Source organism: Typopeltis vanoorti, chromosome 1, assembly GCF_054136105.1.
Source record: "Typopeltis vanoorti isolate ZY-2024b chromosome 1, IOZ_Tvanoo_1.0, whole genome shotgun sequence".
NCBI lineage: Eukaryota > Metazoa > Arthropoda > Arachnida > Uropygi > Thelyphonidae > Typopeltis > Typopeltis vanoorti.
Genome location: NC_143549.1, coordinates 177073396 through 177096646, shown reverse-complemented (window position 1 = coordinate 177096646; position 23251 = coordinate 177073396). Strand labels below are relative to the sequence as shown.

Genomic DNA, 23251 nt, shown 5'->3' with positions numbered 1-23251 from the left:
GACATTTGTCTAAGGTGCTGGTTGTGTATTTTATTGTTTATTGAATGAATAACCTAAGTTTCTGATTTCTATGCTTAAAAAATTAAATACATGAAGTCGCTGTATATATACACCACACACTAAACAGTTTCTGTCCAAAATTATTTTGTTAACCGCGATTTTAATAAATTTCTTTTAAAGTTAGCGCTAACTGATTTCCAGAATCCAGTTATTTTATTGAACTGAAAGCTTGAGTAATATATCATAAACCATAAATGTTTGAATACTCATCTTAGTAGACTACTTACTGTTTAAAATATCGAGGCCATTCCCCTGTTTGATTCGGCGTATGCAAAATCTCCAGCATTTTAACACAAGGCTAAACAATTTGGAAATGTTTACTTCCATTTATCAGTTTCATGCTGTGATGATGATATAATATATTACATTTAAAATGCCTTATGAACATATTCAGCCCTGTTTTCAATGCAGGAACGTGAAGTAAATTAACAGTGGCGGCTGGATCGAGTAAGAATTCAATGTCTGACATGCCTGTCAGCCGAATAACAATCTCCGAAGAACAGCACACACACACACACTGTAACTACGTATATTATTTATTATTTTATTTACTTGCTTTTGGGAGGGGAGATTATGAATTACACCAACCTGACAATGTGGCGTCAACTCAGAACATGCCAACACTTTTTCTTTAGATATTAGACTGAAAAATGACTGTTCTTAGCATTACTCAATATTTAAATTATGATGCAAATTTGGGATTCTAATCTTACCATGGGATTCAACATTCCTTTACCATCTAACAACTTCATATAATTAGATGGTAGATGAATATCACCGGCTGTTCGGTGGGACGCCTGAAGTGCCGTGAAAAGTTTCATGTTCGGTCTTTAGAGCACTGCTTTCCGAATTATATAACTCTTATCTTGTCTACGATACTCATGTATTATAGATTTATCATTCGTGAGCTTCATAAAAAAAAAAAAAAAAAAACATTCTTTGTATTTTTTTCTCAAAGAGATTAATGCATTGAGTTCCTGATCATAAGTAGTACGCTGAGTGGCCACCTCCCCCTTTCTTCTAAATGGGGAAGACTTTCTAATAAAGTAGCTACTCGGTGTTTATTATATTAATGTGTGTTCTACGGTCGATTAACTAATTGTGGGAATTAAAAATCCCGTGTTTTAACTTCTGAAAGAAACTTTACTTCTCTGAAGAAGGTGGGGGGGGGGGACTTATTGCCAGTGCCAGATGTCTGCTGACTGGGAAATTTGAAGAAAGAAAAATTTGCTCCACTTAGTAAGTAGAATCTAACCTAGAAGTCTTTTTCTCTCTACCGTCATGGAAGTTACACAAGTACCTTTTTGTGTTTTTCTTAACTTTGAGTTATGATTTTTTAATCGTCTTCGACTTTAAATAAATAAATAAATCGCCACTAACTTATTTGCATTGTTTCGAACCATGTGCATAGAAACCAGTAAAATCAAGATAATGTGTAACAGTACCGTATACGTTGCAAGTTTCAACACATCCGTGAACTTACAAAATGCACCGTCAGACAATGGAAACCACAAAGATAATAATAGACATTACGTACTCCACGGAATCGTTACTTTTTTAAGTGAAGCAATATCCAAGTAACTCATGCCTGCCACAGATCATAAAAGCCTTGCTGTATACTTCTGCAGGTGAGGTTGTAAAATGGCTTTTCGTACCGCCGCTGCTATTTCGTGAGCACTCGAATCGAAAATTCCTTACTGTGCAGCGTTTCGCTTTTGAGCTCTAAAGTGAAAAGTCAGTGTGCGCACAAATCGTAGGACTTAATATATTAGGAAATTGTTACTCATTTAAATCTTAATGTGTTAGATACAAGGGTCACAGTCAGTAATTTGGCCTCATAGAAACCTTTAATTAATGCTATGATTGGGGGGGGGGGAGGGTTAGATGAAGAATCCGAGTTTCCAGAAGAAAAGCCATGCAATCTCCGTATAAGGCTAACATCTCTTCAGTTGAAAATATCCTCTAAAGGTTCTTGGTGTCCTATAGTGGATCCAAACCTGTTCTTCTGCAACCAATGGCAATCGTTGTTATAGCCTGAGGATCTAGAATGTAAAGTTAGAGGGGAAAAAATGAGGTCTCCAGCTTGATAAAGTTGTGCATTACAAGTGGAAATGAGAATAATTTGCAGCTTAAGTCTTTTATGAACATCCATTACCTCTGGAACTTTAATATGTAACTTGCCATTCGCAAAGGGAAGTCCTTATCCACTATACCATGACTGACAAATTTGTCGTCCCACACAGTCAGTATTAAGACTGAAAAAATTAACCATCAAAATGATATTTAAAGAGTATCATCTTGTATCGTACCGCCATAACTGTATCTATCGCACTTTTGGGAATACATTTTTTTCGTGAAACAGGCAAATAGATTGTCCAGATAACAGACACAGTTAACATATAAAATATTTTTGGGATGTATTTGAAGCTTAGCATGGCCTCCCGCGATGAGTCATGAGACTCTCCATTGGAGGTACGATGTAATGACTTTCAGTGGCGTTATTTGTAGACCCATAAATGAAAGAACCTGATATGGCTTTCGTTTTCTAACGGAATTTCAGTTAAAACTTGCCCGTGTCAAATCTTATTAAGACTTTTCGAATGCTTTTACTAGGATATTACAACCGGACAGATGATCTTCACAAAAGATTTTTTTTTTTTTTTAAACCAGTTCCACATACGAGAGATCCCAAGACCTACCTATGATACGATAATATCATGTATGGTTAGAGAGAGAAGAAAGAAAGAAATTTATTGGTGTCCTTGAACAACTTGGGGTTGTAATAATTGGAGTAACAGTATGGGAAAGACATGGTCCAAAGAAAAACATGTATGAAATGGAGGAGGAAGATGAGAAGTTGGTTCAGTAAGTTCAGAGATGTATGGGTGTTAATCGGCAGATGCTGGTGTTCACATGATTAGAGGAGTTGAAGAATAACAGTAGTCAGTTAAGTGGAGCAGCGTTCATGGAAATACTTATAGAAAAGACAATGCAGAAACAGAGCATCTCTGGAAGAGAGACTGGAGGAAAGAGGTGGGGTCATCAATTAAGTCACTAGCTCTCTCTTGGATATAGTAAAGCATTTCGAGGGAGGTTTGAGGTGCACCACAATTGCGAGAATAGTATTCTAAGGTTGGGGGAGATGTGCTATTTATAGTTTCAAGAGTTGGGAAGAAGAGAATTATTGTACAGAATGGGGAAAAAAAAGTCCAATTTTTTCCGGGGGGGGGGATGAAGGAGTGTCTGAAGAAGCTATAGACATGATATGCTAATACAATTTGTATATGCTTTTGCATGGTATCTTGTATATGTTTCTCTATCTTTAATTATTAGGACAAAATAATAATAGTTCTCCCCCCCTTTAGAGAATTTGCACTATTTATTATTTTAGCGATAAGCCAACTAAGTATGCCCCTCACTTAAAATAGATTTTGGCGAGTTGTGCTTTCGCATGTTAATCTCTAGACATAGCAATGTCTTAATAATAACTATTATTATAATAACGATATGTATAAATAGCCTATTATACTGTAATGGAACACTGTGGTCAACTTCACATGAAGAACCAAAAATAAGCGAAATTTGTATCATAATTATGTATTCCAAAGGGATATTTCAAATTATATATCATTACTACAAAATGTTATGGTAAAGAGCATAACGAGTTTTTAAGAATACTGTAGATATCTTATTTTCCTTCGCATAAGGAAGTCTTTCCTTAGTGTAGCACTTCGTGTGGAAGAAATTAGGAACGCTAATCGGAACATGTATTAACTGCTGCCAGCTGTATTCTTCACGGTTAGTGAGCATAGTAATACTCGTTGACTACCCTCAATGATTGCTTTAAGGATAGTGCGCAAGTCCTGTGTGTTTGCTATCCTTTATTGAAACTACTGCTACTTTTGAATGCTATTGTAAAATGTTAGAGAAATAACAAGGCAAAGTATTTATTCATTTTAAAAAAGTATGGTTCAAAATATTGTAAATTACGTTGATTAAAATAATTTATGCAGAAGTTTACAATATTTTAAATATTTGTGATGCTATATATTGTGTGTGTGTGCGCGCGTGCGGGGGGATGCAGTTATATAACTACACCCCCCGCAGGCATGCGCGCTCACACATGAGAAGCTGCAAGGCTTATAGCACATTAATGCCATGTGTGGGCGGGGTCAAAAGAAAAGCTATCTGTTCATATACTCTATCAACTGAAAGTTGTAGTCCTTGGAAAATACTTCACTGGGAAGGCTGTTCCAGAACGGAGGTAAATGGAATAAAAGATGAATAGAAGTAGCAGGTTCAATGAGTCAGAAATTCAATTGTAAAAGGATGCTGGGCAGCGCCCATTCTGGACGATTTGGATGTTTAGGGTCTTTGGAAGCCTTGAGTGCTTGTAGAAGTAATGTAGTTATGCTACAAAAGGCTAATAGTAAGTGTCCATCTTAGAAAGCTAGATCTGGTCTTGACTGTTAAGCTAAGTATTACCAAAGGTTTGTGTGTGGGTGGGGGGGGGGGAACTAAGGTCTTTCATGTGAGATTAAAGACAAAAGTATGTTCTGGAAGCATTAACTTGATTAGGTTGGTAATCAACCTATCGAATGATGGTATGGAAATTAGTATTTAGGACACTGATAGTTGAATTTTAGGAATAGAAAGTATTCTTAAAATTCAACTTATCCATTCTTTAATTAGTTTATAAACTTGAATCAAATTTCTTCTCATTGTTGTTGTCTCTAAGGCTTGCGAAGTCTTAACTCATAAGAGCAGCTCCTCATATCCGGTTTCATTTCTATCTTCGATTTCTGCATTTTCGTAATGCAGAAATCGATATCTTTTAAATAATGATTTAGAATCGTTATCTAAAAGATGAAGTTTTTAAATAAGTCTAATCATCATTTTCCACGAGAATAATTACATGTTTTTGTCTGTTAGCAGGATAAATGAAAATTAATGGAAGAATCTCATTTGCAATCCTTGCTGCTTTATTTCACTGTTTATAAATCTTAATGTTGGATCATATTACTATTCCATGAGCTCTTTTTAACTTTTTGTCACTTGAGTTTATTCTTACTCAATTAGTAGGCTACTGTTAGTTTTTTACTATCCAGATGAACAACACTTAAAGCTCATGGTGTGAGTCCCACCCTCTTTGCTTGTTGGATATATGAAATAGCTTTAAAAAAAAGTTCACTGATCTCTCTCGAACATGACCCGATTATTTTAACAACCTTTAGCCCCACCACACAATACTCATATACTCTAGAATCTAGAGTACATGAGTATTGTGTGGTGATTATACTCTAGACTCTAGAGTATGCCTAAAGCAAATAGCCGCGAGCTCGCGTGTGTGTTAATCTATCGCACGAAAAAATGACAACCTATAATATAGTAATATTATAGGTTGGCGCTAAGGATTGATAATTCATAAACTCCACTCTCGAGACCAAACATGGAACTTTTTTTTTTAGTAGATCACTCGGGACGTAGAGTAAGTAGGCTTTTATACTGGGCAATGAAATTCATCTAACAACTTTTCTCTCCATTCTATAGTGGGATCAAAGACCCAATTCACTTGGACAGCATTAACCAACCAGGCAAGTATTTATCTGCATATTTAAAGATTAAACTGTTGATTGCCTGAGCGACATAATTGATAACAATTAATATGAATTATGCATTCAGCATAAACCACTGTGAAGTTTTACTATTAGAGGAAACCCAGTTGGAAGCATCACCATTCAAGTCTATCTTTACTATGCATTTAACTTCACGTGCCCTTACTCTTAATGCTATATTTCTCTGTGCGCATAAGACAATTGTGCAGCACAATATTAGTGATGTCGAAATTATTTTCTACATCTAGTTCCTAACAAATATTATGGTAACTAAGTTTGATAAACAGGACTTCTTCATCAAAAAGGTACATTGCCAATTATTTATAATTTTATTGTCATCTAAATCTCCGTAGGCTATCCTTACCAAGAAACTGCATTATTTTGCTACTAGATACAGCATATCTCGAACCACCGACAGCTTAATGAACTACTAATAAGCTGTGGTTGGTTCGAGATGAACACACATGAGCAGTTCCTTGTTATACCAATAGCAAATCCAATGCCTATGTCCGTCACGCTTTACGAGGGTGCTCATACACAAAGTTTTAGTAAATAAATTATCTGTTCAAATCAGCAATAGTTAATGAGACAAGGATGATACTTCTTAATTAGCATTCCTCCCTCACGCACATTTCCACGACTTTCACTGTTATTTTTGTCTGTTTATGAGTACCCTCGTAATTATTGTCATTTCTTACCTCGTAAAAACGCGGTAAGAAATGAGCACCCTCATTTCTTACCGCGAGGCTTTTACGGCCTCCTCGCGGTATTCGCCTTGTACATATTGAGAAATAGTTCGCATCTTGGAAGTATCAAAATTATCTGAAACGTTTGACCGTAATTTCATGGAGAGGATGAATAGAAAAGCCATTTGTAAATAGCTTTTGGAACAGGTCAGGTGTTCCATTTAACACACACACACACTGTATAGAAATAGTGAATATTATTAAAGATCCAACATTATTTATCATTTATATATACCATATTTCCATACGATGCATCAATTTCATCATCAAATTCCTGTCATGTACCCTCAAGGGGTATACAGGATATGATAGTACTACATGAAAAATTTACATTATTGGGGAATAATAATACCACATTTTGAAGCGCAACTACTTTACCCAAATGTGGTATAAAATTTTTATTGGTCATAAAATCACTACTAATCTTGCTGTTGTATTATCATTACTATTTTTGCATTTCATATACTTGGCTGGCATATCTTTTATGTTATTCTAGTTCCGGAACTCACGTGTAGTCCTTGCTTTCCCACAAACCTGCAAACACTCAATTGTCTTAGCGAAATCAGTGGTGCTATATGCCAGTGCTTCCCAAACTTCTGGATGTCAGGGCCCCCTTTGCAAAAATTAAAATATTTCACGCCCCCCCCTCGAAAAAAATCATAATAGAGATATATAATATTTATTGTATTTATATTCAATACAAAACATACACAGCGAATATTGAAAAAATCAAATGCATATATTATATTTTTTGCCTCTTACCGTTTGGTTCTGAAGACGATGCAGGCTGTTCTGGTAAAATATGAAATACTGTCCTTTTTTTTTTTTGAGTCTGTTTCTGCTTCTTCGCGGGAATTTTTTTTATTTTTTATCAGACACTTATCCATCTCAGGGTTAAATTTTTTAACGTAGAATAGATCAAATAATATCACCACTTACCGATACTAGCACACCACAGACTGATAACATGAAATTAGTGAATATTACTTGAATAAGGGAATCTCCGGACCAGGAACATTTTTCTCTTTTGTGACTTTTCTCCCTTTAAGGTAATTAAGCCTAACGCGAAACAGACAGCAAAGGCAGGTTATTAAACCGTGCATATGATTGGTGCGGTATTAACAAAAGATCGCGCAACCGAAAGATAAAAGCATAGCTGACAATTGAGTTGAAATGTTGACTCTCCTCAACCGAATTCCATATGTGAAACTGCCATAACATTCATTATATATATATATATATATATATATATATATATATATATATATATATATATATATATTACTTAGTTTTAACACTTTTACGAATTTTAACACGTTCGGTTGAATTTTATTGCTGCCTTGGGAAATCGAACTCACACACATCTAATTAATAACAATAGTTTTTAGTTAGATGCTGTGTTTGCCCATGCAACATATGGTTTTGTTTCAGTCTATACAGCATAGTAGTTTCTGTATGAGGGGGCATGTGGTTCATTAATTAGTGTGTTTTTATCCCAGTTGTCTCTAATTGCACTATTTGTTGAGGAATATATTACACAGACTCATCATACCTTATTCACTGGCATAATAAAAGTACTTGTTTTTATTGCCTCTGCAGTATAGTGGCTGTTAGGGAGGATGTTGTTTACCACTGCAAGCGAGTTACTATCTCCCCCCATGAACTTGTTTAAGCTTTTTTTCATGTGTGAAGTATATGCGAAACTTTTATTGGTAACAGAAAACTAACTCGGATGACAGTGATAATATAAAACGAGTTTTGATATGTATATAAAGTCAATATCAACAGTCCCTGTTACGAACGCGTTATGAAAGGGACAGAAAGATTTAGAACTTCCCTGGAGAACATTCGAAGTAAATACAATTAACCACTGCTTTGAAATGAAACATATGAATAAGCAATATTTACTAATATTCGTTTAGCGCCGAAATACGCAGGAAGCAAAGTTTGTGAACCAACACCAAGGTGTGAATTTTTCCATTAAAATATAAAAAAAAAAAAAAAGAAATAATAAATAACAAAAGTTAAATACGTTTCTTTTAAAATAAAAAAAATCTACTTAGTCTTAAAACATTCTAAATTTGTTTTTCATTATTTCACGGCCCCCCCTCAACAAAACCTACGGCCCCCAAGGGGGGCCGCGGCCCACAGTTTGGGAAGCGCTGCTATATGCGACCACCCATCTCCTAGCTTGAAAAATGCAGACAAAGAAATTTCGATGCCTCTATGCTTGTTAATCGCTTCATCTATATTTCTAAGTCAAGCCACTTTGCAATATTGGTAAGAGTATTAATTCTCAAACTTCTGTAATTCTTCCACCTACTGTATTTATTCAGATAATATTTTTTTCTGTCGGAGGTGGATCAGAATGTTGCTCCTTTGCATACTACTCTCTCTCTCCTTCTCAACAGCTTAACAGGGGAGAGAGAGAGAGAATGTACATAAATACAAAATCCACATGTTTTCTGAATATTTATAAGCAAAAATTTATCAGCAGTATTATTATTTTCTACTGAATAGCTACTGTCCGACCACAGATGCGAGACTCTTCGACACTTCTGCGCATGGCAGAAGGCCAATCCATTCCGATAATAGGGTAATCAATGCGTTTCTTGGGATGAGTGTTTATTATTATACGTCAGAAAATTAGCTTTTTTTTAATGAAAATTCTAGTTTTTAAAGTGGTAACTATTTTGCTTGTACAACAGTTGGACAATTTTACGTATAAAGCAATGATTTCGCGTGTTGGTGACGAATTCCTACATCTCCTTATTCCTTTCTCCCCTTCAACATGAATTGACTCTTGGCAATCTGCCAGCCAAGGATGTGGCATCTGTGGTCGGACAGTTGCACAAAAACAACAGCGAAGCTTTGTTTTCAAAATCAAATTAATTGAATTTTGAATTCCATCTAGGATACCTTTTTTAATAAGAGCATTTCAGCCAAGGATGATTTAGCCGATCATATACGCAGGAGGAAGTTTTCCCCCCCTTCCTGTGCTTCCGAAACTCGTGTTTTTCATCCCGCAAAAGAGATAAACAACACGCCAGAAAGCTCACACATCTAAAATGCTGGCCTCATATGAGCTTTAGTTTCTTCAGCAGTAATTCGAACTACAGAAAACCTCTTCCCATCCAAAGGACGAGTCATGGTATAATGATCGTTATAAATAGTATAAGGAATCTCAGTTAATTTGAGAGTCATGCTTGAAAATTACATCCAGTGTTTTCCATGAGGAGGAAGTAAAAAATTGGTGTTATATAGGAAAATACGGCGTGTATGTGTGTTACTGTTTAGTGGTTGTTGCGTAGCCTTCGTAGTTCAGTCAGTTAGAGAGACTGTGTTTTGGTTAAAAAAAACTTGAGTCATTTCTACGAAACGGACCTTTTAAAAGTACATTTCAACTGAATGTGAGTCACCTGATCTCAAATATATGGCAGGTTTTTCCTCCTTGAACAAACAAGCACACACAGTATGAGCTGCTATCATCCATTTCCTTCCAGTGAATAGTTGGATGGCAAAACTTAATGTCTAATCCAACAAAGGAATTGATGCAAGAAGAAGATTGTTGTTGGCAGTATATCAAACACATACCTTCGTATTAGCATGCTGGAACTCTCAGACAGCAAAGAAGGAAAGCCAAGCATAGGTACCGCCGTGTATATGTATGTACTGTACATTCAGTTACCTAGGTACGTGATAATGCGTTAACTGGAAAGTCTATTTAACGGTTTATTGTTATTATACTGCTTCATTGGACCACTGAGATAGGTATCATTAATTCAGTTTTAAGGTCACTATGGATTTCAAGTTTCTGTTTTCATATGATTGTTTGAACATGCCTAGAATATAAAGTTCTTGTGTGATTTCCCCAAAGAGAGTATTGTATATAATATAGTAGTAGATCGAATGTTATTACCATGGTATACATTATTCCGTAGTGTATCATCATAATCGGGGGTCGAAGTGAATACACTTTCCCAGTCGCATATGTGGCGAGTAGTTGCAGAATGGACAAAATATAATATTTTTTTGTGTAATTATAACAAAATACCGTTCTAAACACAACTCTAACACACACACACACACACACACCGCCAGTAATCACTTTGAGGATATATCATTAAGTAATTTTTTGTGTAGCTAGTAGGTTCGCCCTGAGCATGGTGTAGGTGTTTGATTGTCAGTTTATAGTTTGCTTAGAACACACAGTCATAACATGTTTTGTGTTTGCACCATTTTAATTCGAACCCGGACCTAGGGGTGTATCTTTAATTGTCCAATTCATATCTTTAGTCTGATACCATCTATGCATGGAAGACCTTTGAACTGCAAAAAAACATTTCCTCTTCGGTCCACGGTGGCTGATTTGCACGTGGACTCTCTCTCTTCCCCCCCCCCCCCTATGTTAGGTAGACCGCCAGCCTTTGTGTGCGATGGATCTGTTTTTTATAGTTATAGGACGGGTTACACAAAGCATTTCGTTAAAATCATTTACTAGTTGTCTGAGAGGTTTGCCCTCTTTCTGTGGTTCAAAGGAAGCAGTGGCGGTGAAACCATAAATAAAAGGACAACTTTTGCTTCTTCATAGTAACTTCCATGATTCCGGGTCTGTTCACGATGGACTCGCAGATTCTAGTGACTGTATGGCGGAACTCCTCCGAGTTGATCGATATTTGGTGAATGGAAGTATATTTCTCTCCCGCAACTCAACAGTTTGTTACATACAGATAAATTAGGGATATCGCTTTCTATCTGGCACGCCACAAAAACAGTGAACTGTAGCAATGATAAAAGGTAGAAACCGGCTGCCTACTGACTTCCTCCAAACAAAGTTAAGGCTAAAGAATTCCATCTGTCCCTGTAAGGAACGAAACCGTATTAGAGTATCATGTCGACCTCTCATTTCTGCACTTAACAGTTATGTTGTAATCGGTGTAGAAATTAAACTAAGAACGGTGAGTATTATACCAATTATACTAACACTGGGCCCGCTTACTGGAGTCCTAAAATGACTTGGGAAAAAAAGAAAGTTGCCTGTTTATGTAAGAAATAATATAAGAAAAAATCCCAGCTTTCGCACGATACTAATGTCCTATGGGTTTACAACATACATGGGTGGGAGTCAAATAAAAATGCATATATACTCGTACAGCTGAATTTCCTAAAGTTTGAGGTTGACACAAGTTTGCTCTATGCTTCTTTAATTATAAAATTATTTGTAATTAAGATTTCAGAACAATGCTACAATCAGTGTTTTAATCATACAATATATTCATTTCATTTTTTTTTTTTTTGTGTGTGTGTGTGTAATGATAGAAATATTTTTTTATGACTGAAACTTATTATAATTGGATCAAGGAAGTATTTTTAGGCTGATTTCAGGCTTTTAAATTCCCATCTCAGAAAAATCGACCACATAACATGTTCTTACATGTTATTAACTTACAATAATATACCTGGTAGGGTTAGAATAGGTGCCTATGTAGTCTCGTCATAACTTCCATGACGTTAGATTAATAGAAGTAAGATCGTTAAGTTTGATTTCTTGTCGCTGCCTTTAAAGGAATTTTTCTAGCCTTCTTTCAGTCGGTTCCTGAGTTAGCTGATTTTTAGCATACGTAAGTATGTCCCCCAGCAAGAAACTTAGGTTTTTAACACCGAACTTTGAAATAACTGTAAAACTTATATTTGCACACGTTTGTAGAAGTGAACTTATTTGTTTAGAATTGAAGAGTGACAGAATTCGTTAGCATTTTCTCGTATCATATTTGTTTAGCCTTGTTGTCTAATCTTCTGGAGATGTTAAAGGTTAAGAAGACGCCAACTGATTTCCAAAAGTACAAAGCTAGAAAGTTCCGTCTACTCCAGGGGAGGATTTAGCCGGCTGGAGACCCTTGGGGATAAAAAATACACGGGGCCTCTAAAAATGTCTACATTAGTAAAAGGTGACATTTCTCTTATAGCCTAGTGTATTTGTGTGGCAGTATTGAATTTGTTTTTATCTTCTTTTAAAAGTAGTAGAAACTGTTCCAATTCATCAGCAGAATGCGTAATATTATTATTATTATTATTTTAACACCTCCAGGGAGTCCAAAGACTCATCGAGGGAGAGTGTGCCGACAGCATCGAACGATTGGCCCCCTTCCAACTACTAACCACGCTCAAACTTACTTAACTGAGCCATTAGTAGCAGAGGCTCTACCTCGGGGCTCCTGGTAGCCGCCAGGTCCGACACCCGCTTGATCCGCTTCTGGTCTACTCTTAACAGCTACGACCGTTTGGCTTTTATTAGGAGCTTCCGTAGCTCAGTCGTTATCGGCAATGAACTTTGCTTGGCAAAAAACCTACGCTCGAATCACGTAAGACACAAAGAACCTTTAGAAGAGTTTCGGTGAAAGATCGATTCGCTAGTCTTAGATGTAAGGAGAGATATTCCATCCCACTAAACAGCAAATTGGTCAGAAAACACGTAATTAATAGACAAAATATATCACCTTAGTTGTTTCGGCTGTAATTCGCAACAATAACAACCACCGTTTGCACACTTTTGGGTGACGAGAGTACAGCAGATCACAGCTACCTCTTGTGCCTGTTAACTGTTTTTTTTTTCTAAGCTTTTTCCCGCGAAAACTTGAGTTTCTGTGAAGAAAACTGCTTACTTTCCTGCGCCAACGACTGTCCCCCCCCCCCCCCATAGAAGATTAAAAAGATGAGAGCGAAAACATGATTACATGTCCTGTATCGTTAACACTTGTCGTGTCTGCTCTTCCGCTAGTAAACGTAATCAGTCTCCCATATTTTGAATACTCATAAGCGCCAGATAGTGCTATATTTTTAAGGTGTTGTTTGCTATTTAATTTCCATTTTCTGATTTTAATATATTAACTCAGTATGTAAAGTGTTTTATTATGGAAGGAAGTAAAACATTAAACTGTTGTAATTATAATCCATTTACAAATGCCCGCATTGGAGCGGGTATTTCCATAAGGATTTTATTTATTTCCCTTATGATTTAGTATTTTTATTAAGTTGTATTGTTTTGCGCTCTCGGTTGTCATCTTTGTATTAGATGTTAGGAACAGATTTCAAAATTATAGTGACTTTTCATTGTAATGAAAGACAAGTGAAGGTTTTGATTATTCATGCGTTCATTATTTCTAAAAGTTTTTTCGTAATAATATTTTGCATCACTGAGTCATTCTTCGTTTCAAATCATAAACTGTCAAGTGAGCGAGAGGAAATGTCGTAACTAGAAGGAAATAGGTACAGTTCATAACAAATGAGTCATTTATTGCTTAAGTAAACAATTATCATTACTAGTACTACTAGTATAATTGAGGACAAGCGGAACGAATGTTGTATATCATTCATGTAGTTTTATCTTTTTACCAATTATATTGCTCCGAATAAATAGTATTACTAGTGTTAGTTTTTCCTTATTATGAGAATTTCACTTTTTATTTATTTATATATTATTATTATTTTTTTTTTATAATAGCGATTGATTGTACTTTAAAAGAATGAAACGTATTGCACGAAGTTATGGGCAGCTTTCCAGAATGATAGTGCATGTGACGCAAGAAGCGTGACGTCATCTGTAGAAAGATTAGGAAAATTCTTGGAACATTAACGGATTTAATTTCCCAAAGGCGGATCTAGACTTGAATTTATGCACATAAAATAAATTTATATACTTTTATGCCTGGGTGAGAGGGAAGGAGCGATTAATAGTGGATTTTTAACATTTGTTTTATTAACATAATTTAATTTTTGATTACTAGCAGTCATTTCAAATTGTTAATTTTTATCATTTCAAAAATAAATTGCATAAGCACTCGTTTTTTTATTATTTAACTAAAAAAAACTTTTTTCTTCTTTCAAAATATAAGCTAAAAGCCTGTTTCAGCATCCTGAGGACTATTTTCATTCTCTTTCCAGATCTTTCTGTCTCTTTTTACCCGTCGGTTTATACTTTGTTACTTTTTTTTTGGTAGCCTTCCCTCCTCCATTCTTTGTATATGTTCTACCCAATTCGTTTGGTGTCTTTGATTTTATCATTTATTGCTTGTAATTCCTTCCTGATTTCATATTTTCGTATTCTATCCACCTTTTTAACTACAATAAGAAATTTAATTTCAACTGGTTGTATTCTACTTCCTTCTTCTTTTTTTCTCCATATCCAGTACTGCCATGACTTTATAAAATTTTAATTGTTTCCTTCTTGTTTTGCCTTTTGTTGTTCGTCTTATAGTACCACAGATTGCTTGAAAATGGTGTAACTTGTTGCTATATCAAATGTTATGTCGCATCCTAAATATTGAAAATGTGTTACTTGTTCTAGAGTTTGGTTTTCAATTACTATTTTTAGTTTGTTCGTATGGGATATTTATCCCAGAATGCCATAGTTTGTTTTCTTTAAAGAGATTCGTAAATTGTATTTACTAGTTAGTTGCTGTAGATGGTAAACGGATCTCTGTAGATCGTCTTCTGATATTTGTATGAGGTAATTCCACATGTTTCCTACAGATTTTCACTTCATTATCAAATCATCAGTTGTGAGTGCTTTGTCCGATAATGGGTTTAAGTAGAGGTATGATAGATTGTGTGGATAATTTAGTCTACCGCAATGGGTCTTCAACCTCCATGGAGGTGTCCGTACAATACTACTAATAATCATCATAATAATAATATATTAAATAAAGTAGGAAAAAGGCTACATCTTTGTCGGACTCCCTGATTAGTTTATTTTCTTCTGCCATATATTCATTGATATTTATGATCGCAGTTGTATTTTATATAAAGCTCTTAATTGCATTTAATAACTATTTCGGATAGCCTCGGTTTTCTATTATATTCCATAATTTTTTTCTGTTGACTCTGTCAAAGGGCTTTTTCGTAATTGATAAATGTTGGATTAGTCTGTAAATCAAATTCTCGTCTTTTGTGCGAATACATCATCAATGCAACTTCCACCCTTCCTAAATCGAGCCTGTTCCTCTAATAATAAATTCTCGCTAATAGTGGCAAGCCTTTTATTTAAAATTTTACTATATAATTTATATGCTTTTATATTTAATAAGCTAATACCTCCTGTAATTTTCACATAAGCTTCTATTTTTCTTCTTCAAAACTGATATTTTTTCCATTCTTGGGGTATATTGGAGGTAATTAATCCAACAACTATTTAACAGATTGAGTAATGTTATTTAAAAAGATAAATCACTATACTTAAATTAACTGTGAGGTAATTCCATCTGTTTGTTGAATTCTGTTTCTTTCTCAGCTAAGCTCCTAACATTCCATGTGGCGACATTTAATCCGTTATTCCAAATCGTTTGCAGTTTTTTTTTTGCTGTTGTCGTTTCCAGTAAATCCGATCTGCCTCTTGCTTAACCTCCAACCTGGAAGACCGATGTTTCTCTTAGTCTGGCACCTCTCCTCTGACCTGTCCGGTTTTTGTCTGTCAGATGAGCTGACCAAATATGATTTGCTCAGCTGTAGAATGAAGAATTATGGACATTCAGCTGAAACAAGTTTGAGCCAAACCTCTGCTTTAAGGGTGACAAAACGCTGTATTTGAATATTATCAATGTTTTTCATTCTCTGTGCAAACACAAGAAACAAGGCACAGTAAATTTTTGTGAAGGAATGTTCATGCAGTCTACACATAAATTCTCGTTATAGTGTACTTCGTTGTTTTTTGGGAAAAAATCTAGTTAGGGTTATTCCCATTTCTTTTAAGTGCTTTTAGCTTATGCTTGTTTCTGTAATATGTTGCAAATGAAAAGTTAAAACGTACACCGCCAGAAAGTACCTGAAGGTATTAGTAATATCAAATAAATATTATTATATTTGAGTATAGCTGAGAAAAGAGAAGAACTTTTTTTTTTTTTTTTTTTTTAAATGGCTGAAATTTTTTGGTCTTGGAGAGAATGCTTAGTAAGGAAAGCTTCCAGGAAATAGATGGAATGCAAGAGAAACGGAAGCAAGTTCGTTGTTGCAAACACATAACTACTATATATTAAAATGCCGTTATTAGGTGAAAAAGTACCTTTTTAAATAAATAATTTTGTTCCAATTTGAATTAACGAATTTATCATTAAAATAGTGAATTATAGTCGTTTGAAAATTAAAAAACAAATTGAGAAAATCTCGTACGTCCTTCCTCGACAGTGATGTTCCTTTTTTTTTTTTTTTTTCCCTCGTTATTTCGTTTTTGGAAAACAATATTGATAAATTCTGTTAAAACGAAGAAGAAATAATAGAAGTAATACTTACCTCCCCCCCCACCACCATGGATTATCATGAATTGAACCATTTAATGCATTTTTTTTTCTCCCATATAATGCACATACCCAGAACTTCTCCAGATTCAGTTATGTTATAATTTAATTGGATCGTTTTTACACTCTTATACTCGTCTCGCAGCTATCCATCAGCGTAAAAAGTTGCGTTTCACTATCTTTTACAATGACGTCATTCAAAGGCTTAGAGTTTCCGTAGCTCAGTCGGTATAGACCAGTGTTTCCCAACGTGGGGGGACATACGCCCTACAGGGGGCAATTAGAAAATGACGTTACATTCGTCACCTCATCACCGATATACTCGAGAAACTCGCCATTGTGGGCGATAAATTGTCGATGTTGCAACTCCGACTTTCTGAGAAAAAAAAAAAAGCTGACATCACTAGTACAGCAGTCAACATAGAGTATCGAGAATTCTCATAAAATCAAAAAGAGTCTATTAGAAATTTATTTAACATAAAAGGAACAATGGCACGGCTTTCTGACGAGACAGAAACGAAATACCGAAATTCAACTAGTTTTGCAAAAAAAAAAAAAAAAAAAATATTATTGTCTTTCCTGTCATCATATATTTAGTTGAATGTGGCTTTAGTGCTGTAAATGACTTGCTACTGAAAAAAAAATAATAATAAATGATCTGGATATCACAAACCATGGGGATTTGAGATTGAAAATGACTAAATTGGTACTTCATATAAAAACTCTTTGCAGCAGATATCAAGCTCAAGGATCGCATTAACTTGGATTTTATTTTCCCGAGTTCAGTTCGATTTATGTTTTATAACATACAAAGTGTAATATAAAATTTATATTCATTGAAAGTCAAATTAAAAACAGTTTTACCTATTATTTAAAGTACATATTTATATTATACATTTCCAGAACTTGGCTGACTATTATGCTAGAGGGGGGGGGGGCATCAAAATCTTTGAGGCGTTAAGGTGGGGCACGATCCAAAAAACGTTGGAAAACACTGGTATAGACGACACCCTTTGGTCGGAAAGACCTGTGTTCGATTCCCGTCCATGACGTGAGGAACCGTTATTTGGTCTCTTTCGACTAAAGGTGAGCCGGTCTCATACGGAGGTGGAGGGTTTTCCTTCAGAACAGGCAAATCGGTCAGTGAATACACACAGATCTACAGTCACAATCATACACTTAAAATCCTTCATTGGAGAGCTCAACCGGTCCTAAGAGACGGACGAGGAAAGCTGGGGGAATTCCACACGACAGCAACAACATTCAAAGGCTTAGTAGCTGATTGACAATTACTGCAATATTATGACACTTGATTTGTGAAACTTAAGAGAGCAGATGGGATATAAAGAATTTACTATAGTTTCATTGGGTTGTTCACAAATGTGGCGAATCACATTAAAAACAGAACATTCTTGACGATTCAGAGTAATGTTTTTAAAGAATTATTAAATAAGCTGCTTGATGAAGTTGTTAGTTGTGATCAAAATACTCTGGACAAGTTACGCACTCATTTTGGAAGAACTCCTCGTTTATATGGCCTCCCAAAAATTCATAAAGCAGGTTATCCAGTAAGACCCATCGTGAATTGTATTCACTCTCCCACCTATAGAAATGTTAAATTTCTATCATGCTTATTAACTGCCCATACTGCACAATCCAGATTATTCATCAAGAATTTCACACATTTTCTTGAGAAAATCAAGGATATTCAAATACAAGAGTCGAATTTGTTTAGTCAGCTTTGACATTGTTTTCTTCTTTACCATCGTTCCATTATCTGACACTGTTAATTAACTATATGATGATTACCCTCCTGCTATTGCAAAGCTTTTTGAATTTGTTATAGAATCAGGATATTTCAGCTGGAAAAACAAGATCTATAGATAAGTTGAAGGCACTGCCATCGGTAGCCCTCTGTCTCCACTGTTGGCAAACTATTTTTTGAACCATGTGGAAGATACCTTGTTCTCATCCATTCATCCCCAACCCTCTCATTGGTTTCGTTATGTTGATGATGTCTTTGCTGTTTGGCCTCATTCTGAAAATGAACTTGCCACTTTCCCACAACAGATCAATAGCCTTTCCCTACGCATTCAATTCACCATGGAAAAAGAAAAGGCTGGTAGTTTACCATTCTTGGACATCCTTCTTACGCGCACAGCCTCCAGTAATTTATCAACCAGTGTTTATCGAAAACCTACCGTTACTAGCAGATACAATCATTGGTGTTATGACTCAAAAGGCGTCATAACACCAATCAAAAAATTGGTGTTATGACGTCTTTAATTAATAGAGTACATAATGTGTGTCCTCTCCCTCAAACTTACAACAAGAATTTCTCACCTAAAACGTTAATGGAATTTAATGGTTACAATCAGTGGCGAGCTATGGAAATTTTAACAAAGGGCTCGCATCGTCGAGGAAAAAAAAAACGTATTTCACACAACTTTTATTAATACAGCTTGTGTACAAATTCCCATCGAAAAGTATGAGAGAACAATCAACCTCTAAAGGCTATCATTTTTAAACAAATATTTCATGATCTAAACATGAAATATTTGCACACAATCAACTGTATTAATTTATCTTACATAAGAAAAACATTTTTTTACTATCAATATATAATAAGAATGAAATCTTTTATAAAACATTTGATTGGCTACGGGTTTTACCATACGATTGGCTACCAGAATGAAGGGTAAAGATAGCGCATGCGTTTATTTTATTTTCAAACTTAGGCGCATCGTTATAGAGGAGTTGAAACAATAATTCCAAATAATCTATACACTGCCGAATAGATTTTTGTTAGGTTACCATATGAGTTTGTCGCTTAATATGTTTTAAAAAAAAATAAAGTAAACAAGAAGAACAAGGAGCTCGCAAATTTGAAAAAAAATTAACAAAGGGCTCACGCGAGCCCCTTATAGCTCACCACTGGTTACTATCCTAATCAAATCCAGCAAATAACTGACTCCTATGTCCCAATATCTCAGGATTCTTCAACAGACAGCAGGGTTCCAATCCCTTATATTTCTGGCATTTCTGAACCGATTGATAGAATTTTGAAGAAGTATCATCTCAATCCCACATATTTTTCTATCAACAAAATTTCTCACCTGTTGCCATCTACAAAAGACAAACTGGCACCTCTATCATTAGCTGACATTTACCAGATACCTTGTGAATGTAATTTAACATACTTTAGGCAGACCTCTGGAAGACAGAATTAATGAACATCAATGTTATATCGAACACATGAACCCTCAAAAATCTGGTCTGGCAGAACATAGTATTGACACTGAGCACAGTATCCAGTGGGATGAAGCTCGTCTTCTCCATAGATGCAGGTTTAAATATGAACGCATTTTCAAAGAAAGTTGTGAAGCCATTTTGCATCGGCCAAATCTGAATCGGAACGATTGTCTCTCTCCCAAAGGTTTGGGAGATTCTTATCTTATTTTGTGTAACCTTCAAAAATAGTTTTTAATAATATTATTTTTTAATATTAATTTCTAGCACGCGGCAACAATTTTTAATTGGTAAACCACCGACTGCTGTATGTACCTTGTATTCCTTTCTTTGATTTCTTCTACGCTCTGATGTATTGTTATTTTCAGTACGAAATATCCGTACTCCCATTTAAAGTTAATTACTGTGGTTATTGTGTAATTTATTGTCTATAGTCATGCCACGGGTACCTTTTTAAAGTTTAGTTATTTTTATTTCTAAGCCTTTCAAGCGTACCGTTTTCATCACTATTTTTATTTCTTTAAGAAAGTAATTAAAGTTTTAAAGTATTTACTGAAAATGATGTTACTGCTTTTTAGCGCTTTCAGGGACTTAACTAGTATACTCGTTGCAGTAATCGTATTATGTATTTCAATATTTGACTACTCCGCTTGACAACAATGCTTTCCATTTTGGCAACGTTCCCGCTAATCGCAAAGCTATTTGCTTCACTTCTATTTTCTCTACTTTCCTACTGCTGATTTATTTAGATGTCATTGAGTAGACTAAAATGGTTGTTAAGACAGATTTTATTTCTCTGATAATTTCGCAGTTCGAAAGCGTTAAAAACTATTCACGTCTGAAAGTAATATTATTACAACTTAATTTGTTTCAAAAGATTAAAACAAACTGGTTATATATCACTGAAAGTTTGTTACCCTGCTTCTTTTTACTGGCTACTTTCCTGTGAATGTTTCCAAATGAAATTACATAGCGAATATTAGAAGTGAATTTAAATTGAGATTTAATTGAAGGGTAAATATGTTTTATTCGGCGGCCTATTGGCATAGAAGTTACTCTGAAATATGATTGATATCCATAGTTAATGTGCGGGACTGGTTTATGAGAGAAGAGATTACAATAGTCACGAGATTTTAGTTTGGACAAACTCATTGAGAATATTCTTCATAAAATGCATGACAAATTCAGAACACAGTAATAAAAAAAAATTAAAAAAAGGATTTCTTAATTTTTTTTTTTTTTTAAGGAAGTCTTGTAATCTTTTGTGGAAATATGCTGTGTTGAGCAGGGGCGCGTCGGCCTAGTGTGCAATGTGTGCGACGCACACAAGCGCCAGGATAATAAAGGCCCCAAATAATATATTTTGTTTCATTTTTACTCACTGATACGTTTTTATAGGGGCGCCAACTAAAGTTTTGCACACAGCGCCGGAGACACTACTGGCGCGCCACTGGTGTTAAGTATACGTTGTTTTAAATGTTAAAGAAGACGTCTGGGCATATACAAATTAACTAGTTTAATAAGTATTTACAGTTACATGTAAAATCAGCAGATCACATTGCCTGAACTAAGGCGAATTATCAGAGGCCTGACCACTCCTCGATATTTTTGCAAACTAGCTCTTTGCTCTTTAATGCATATAGTTTTTGTTATTATGGATTTTTTTTTTTTTTTTGTGCTAGTCAATAAGCCTTTAAAATTCAGAACCGTTTAGCACCCCCGATAGAACGTTTTTTTTTTTTTAAGAGGTTAAATACAGGAAAATACATTTCTGTATATACATGACGTCTGACAATCCTAGATGAAGTTATTAAATTACGGTCGAAGCAACCAAGGTTATGAGACGAGTGTAATTTATTTGTTAACCAGGCGTATTCTTCTGGCTGGGTTGCCTGTTTTATGGGTTGAAAATCCTGAATTTCTAGGAGATAAAACCTTTACCTCCCCATATGAAACCGGCTAACTCGTCTTCAGCTGAAGATCCCTTATAAACCAGGAGGAGTTATGAGCATGATGTATGAGGAAAGTGCATGCATAACTCTATATAGGGCCGGCAGAAGCGGGCATGCAGGCGCCGCTACGAAGGGGGCGTCGGGACACGGGTCATAAGTTCATTTTTAAGAAGCAAAATTTTTAATTTTTATCATAAAAACAAAATTCTTAGAATAATCCTTATTAAAATAAATAAGGCCGGATATACCGAATAAAATTTTTTTTAAAAATTGTATATTGCCGGCTGTTTACAATTTTGCAGTGAGAGCAGGCTAAATGCTTGCCTCCAGAATCTAAAGTGAAACGGTGAGTGGTTTTTATGCGCAGAAACGAATTTTCGTACAAAACATTTGTTGCTACGTAACCAGTCATATGGTACTATAAAAACTCGATTGTAGTTAAATGTTCCAAAGCACATTACATTCGATTGTTTACTTAGGTTAAGTCCCATGTGAATATTGTAAAAATAAACTTTGTCTCTGTATAGTTTGTTTTAGATGTTATTGTAAATAACACTCTGGAAGTTAACTGTATATACTGCTTTAATAAGAATAAGTTAGTGTTAAAAACAAAGGCAATGTTTATATCGCTGAAGCTGCATGTAATAGATCTACATGGCGGCATTAGAAAGATTGTTATTAAAATTTGTTTGTATGAGAAAGGCTTGCAGGCTCTAAGCGTAAACATCTGCTAAGTCAGTCAGAAAGGTTCAAACAACTTTCCGATGGCCGGCAACTTACAATTAAAAGAAAGCGGAGGAGAACAAAAGGCGTGCCGAACTTGAAACGTAAGATGAAAGAATCATACTGATTCTTTGGGGATTGCCAAACTTCATGCAAGGTCTCAGAGGAGGTATAATAAAAAGGGACTGAAGCAAACAGAAGGGGCTGCATGGATCCAGAGATTGCTGCAGAAGTAGAGGGGGCCCCAGTTCCAGAGACATCCACAGAGAGACAGGAGAGGCTGCCCGGTTCCAGACACTGTCAAAGAGGAGGCAGCTCGGTTCCAGACATTGCTAAAGCTTCCCGGTCCCAGACGTTGCTGAAGGGAGACAGAGCTGCTCGGTTCCAGACATCGTCAGAGAGCATCCCAGATCCAGACGTTGGTTGAGAGAGGAGTTTTCCGCTTCCAGAAAGGGGCTTCTCGGTTCGAGACGTCGCCAGAGAGAAACAACTTCTAGGCCACAGACAGGGCTTTCAAATTGCCGAAAGGAGAAGTCCCAAATGCCATAGAAGAGAAAACTTTTCAGTCCAGAGGGATCCTGATTGCCAGTTGACAACAGTTTCATTTTTCTTGGAGGTGG

At 35.6% G+C, this 23251-nt stretch overlaps 1 protein-coding gene across 1 annotated transcript in view; it reads left to right on the top strand.

Moving 5' to 3' along the window:
- The window catches only part of LOC150110664 (uncharacterized), a 253724-nt gene that overhangs the window by 1083 nt on the left and 229390 nt on the right, over positions 1-23251 (top strand). The gene's annotated exons all lie outside the window — the stretch shown is intronic.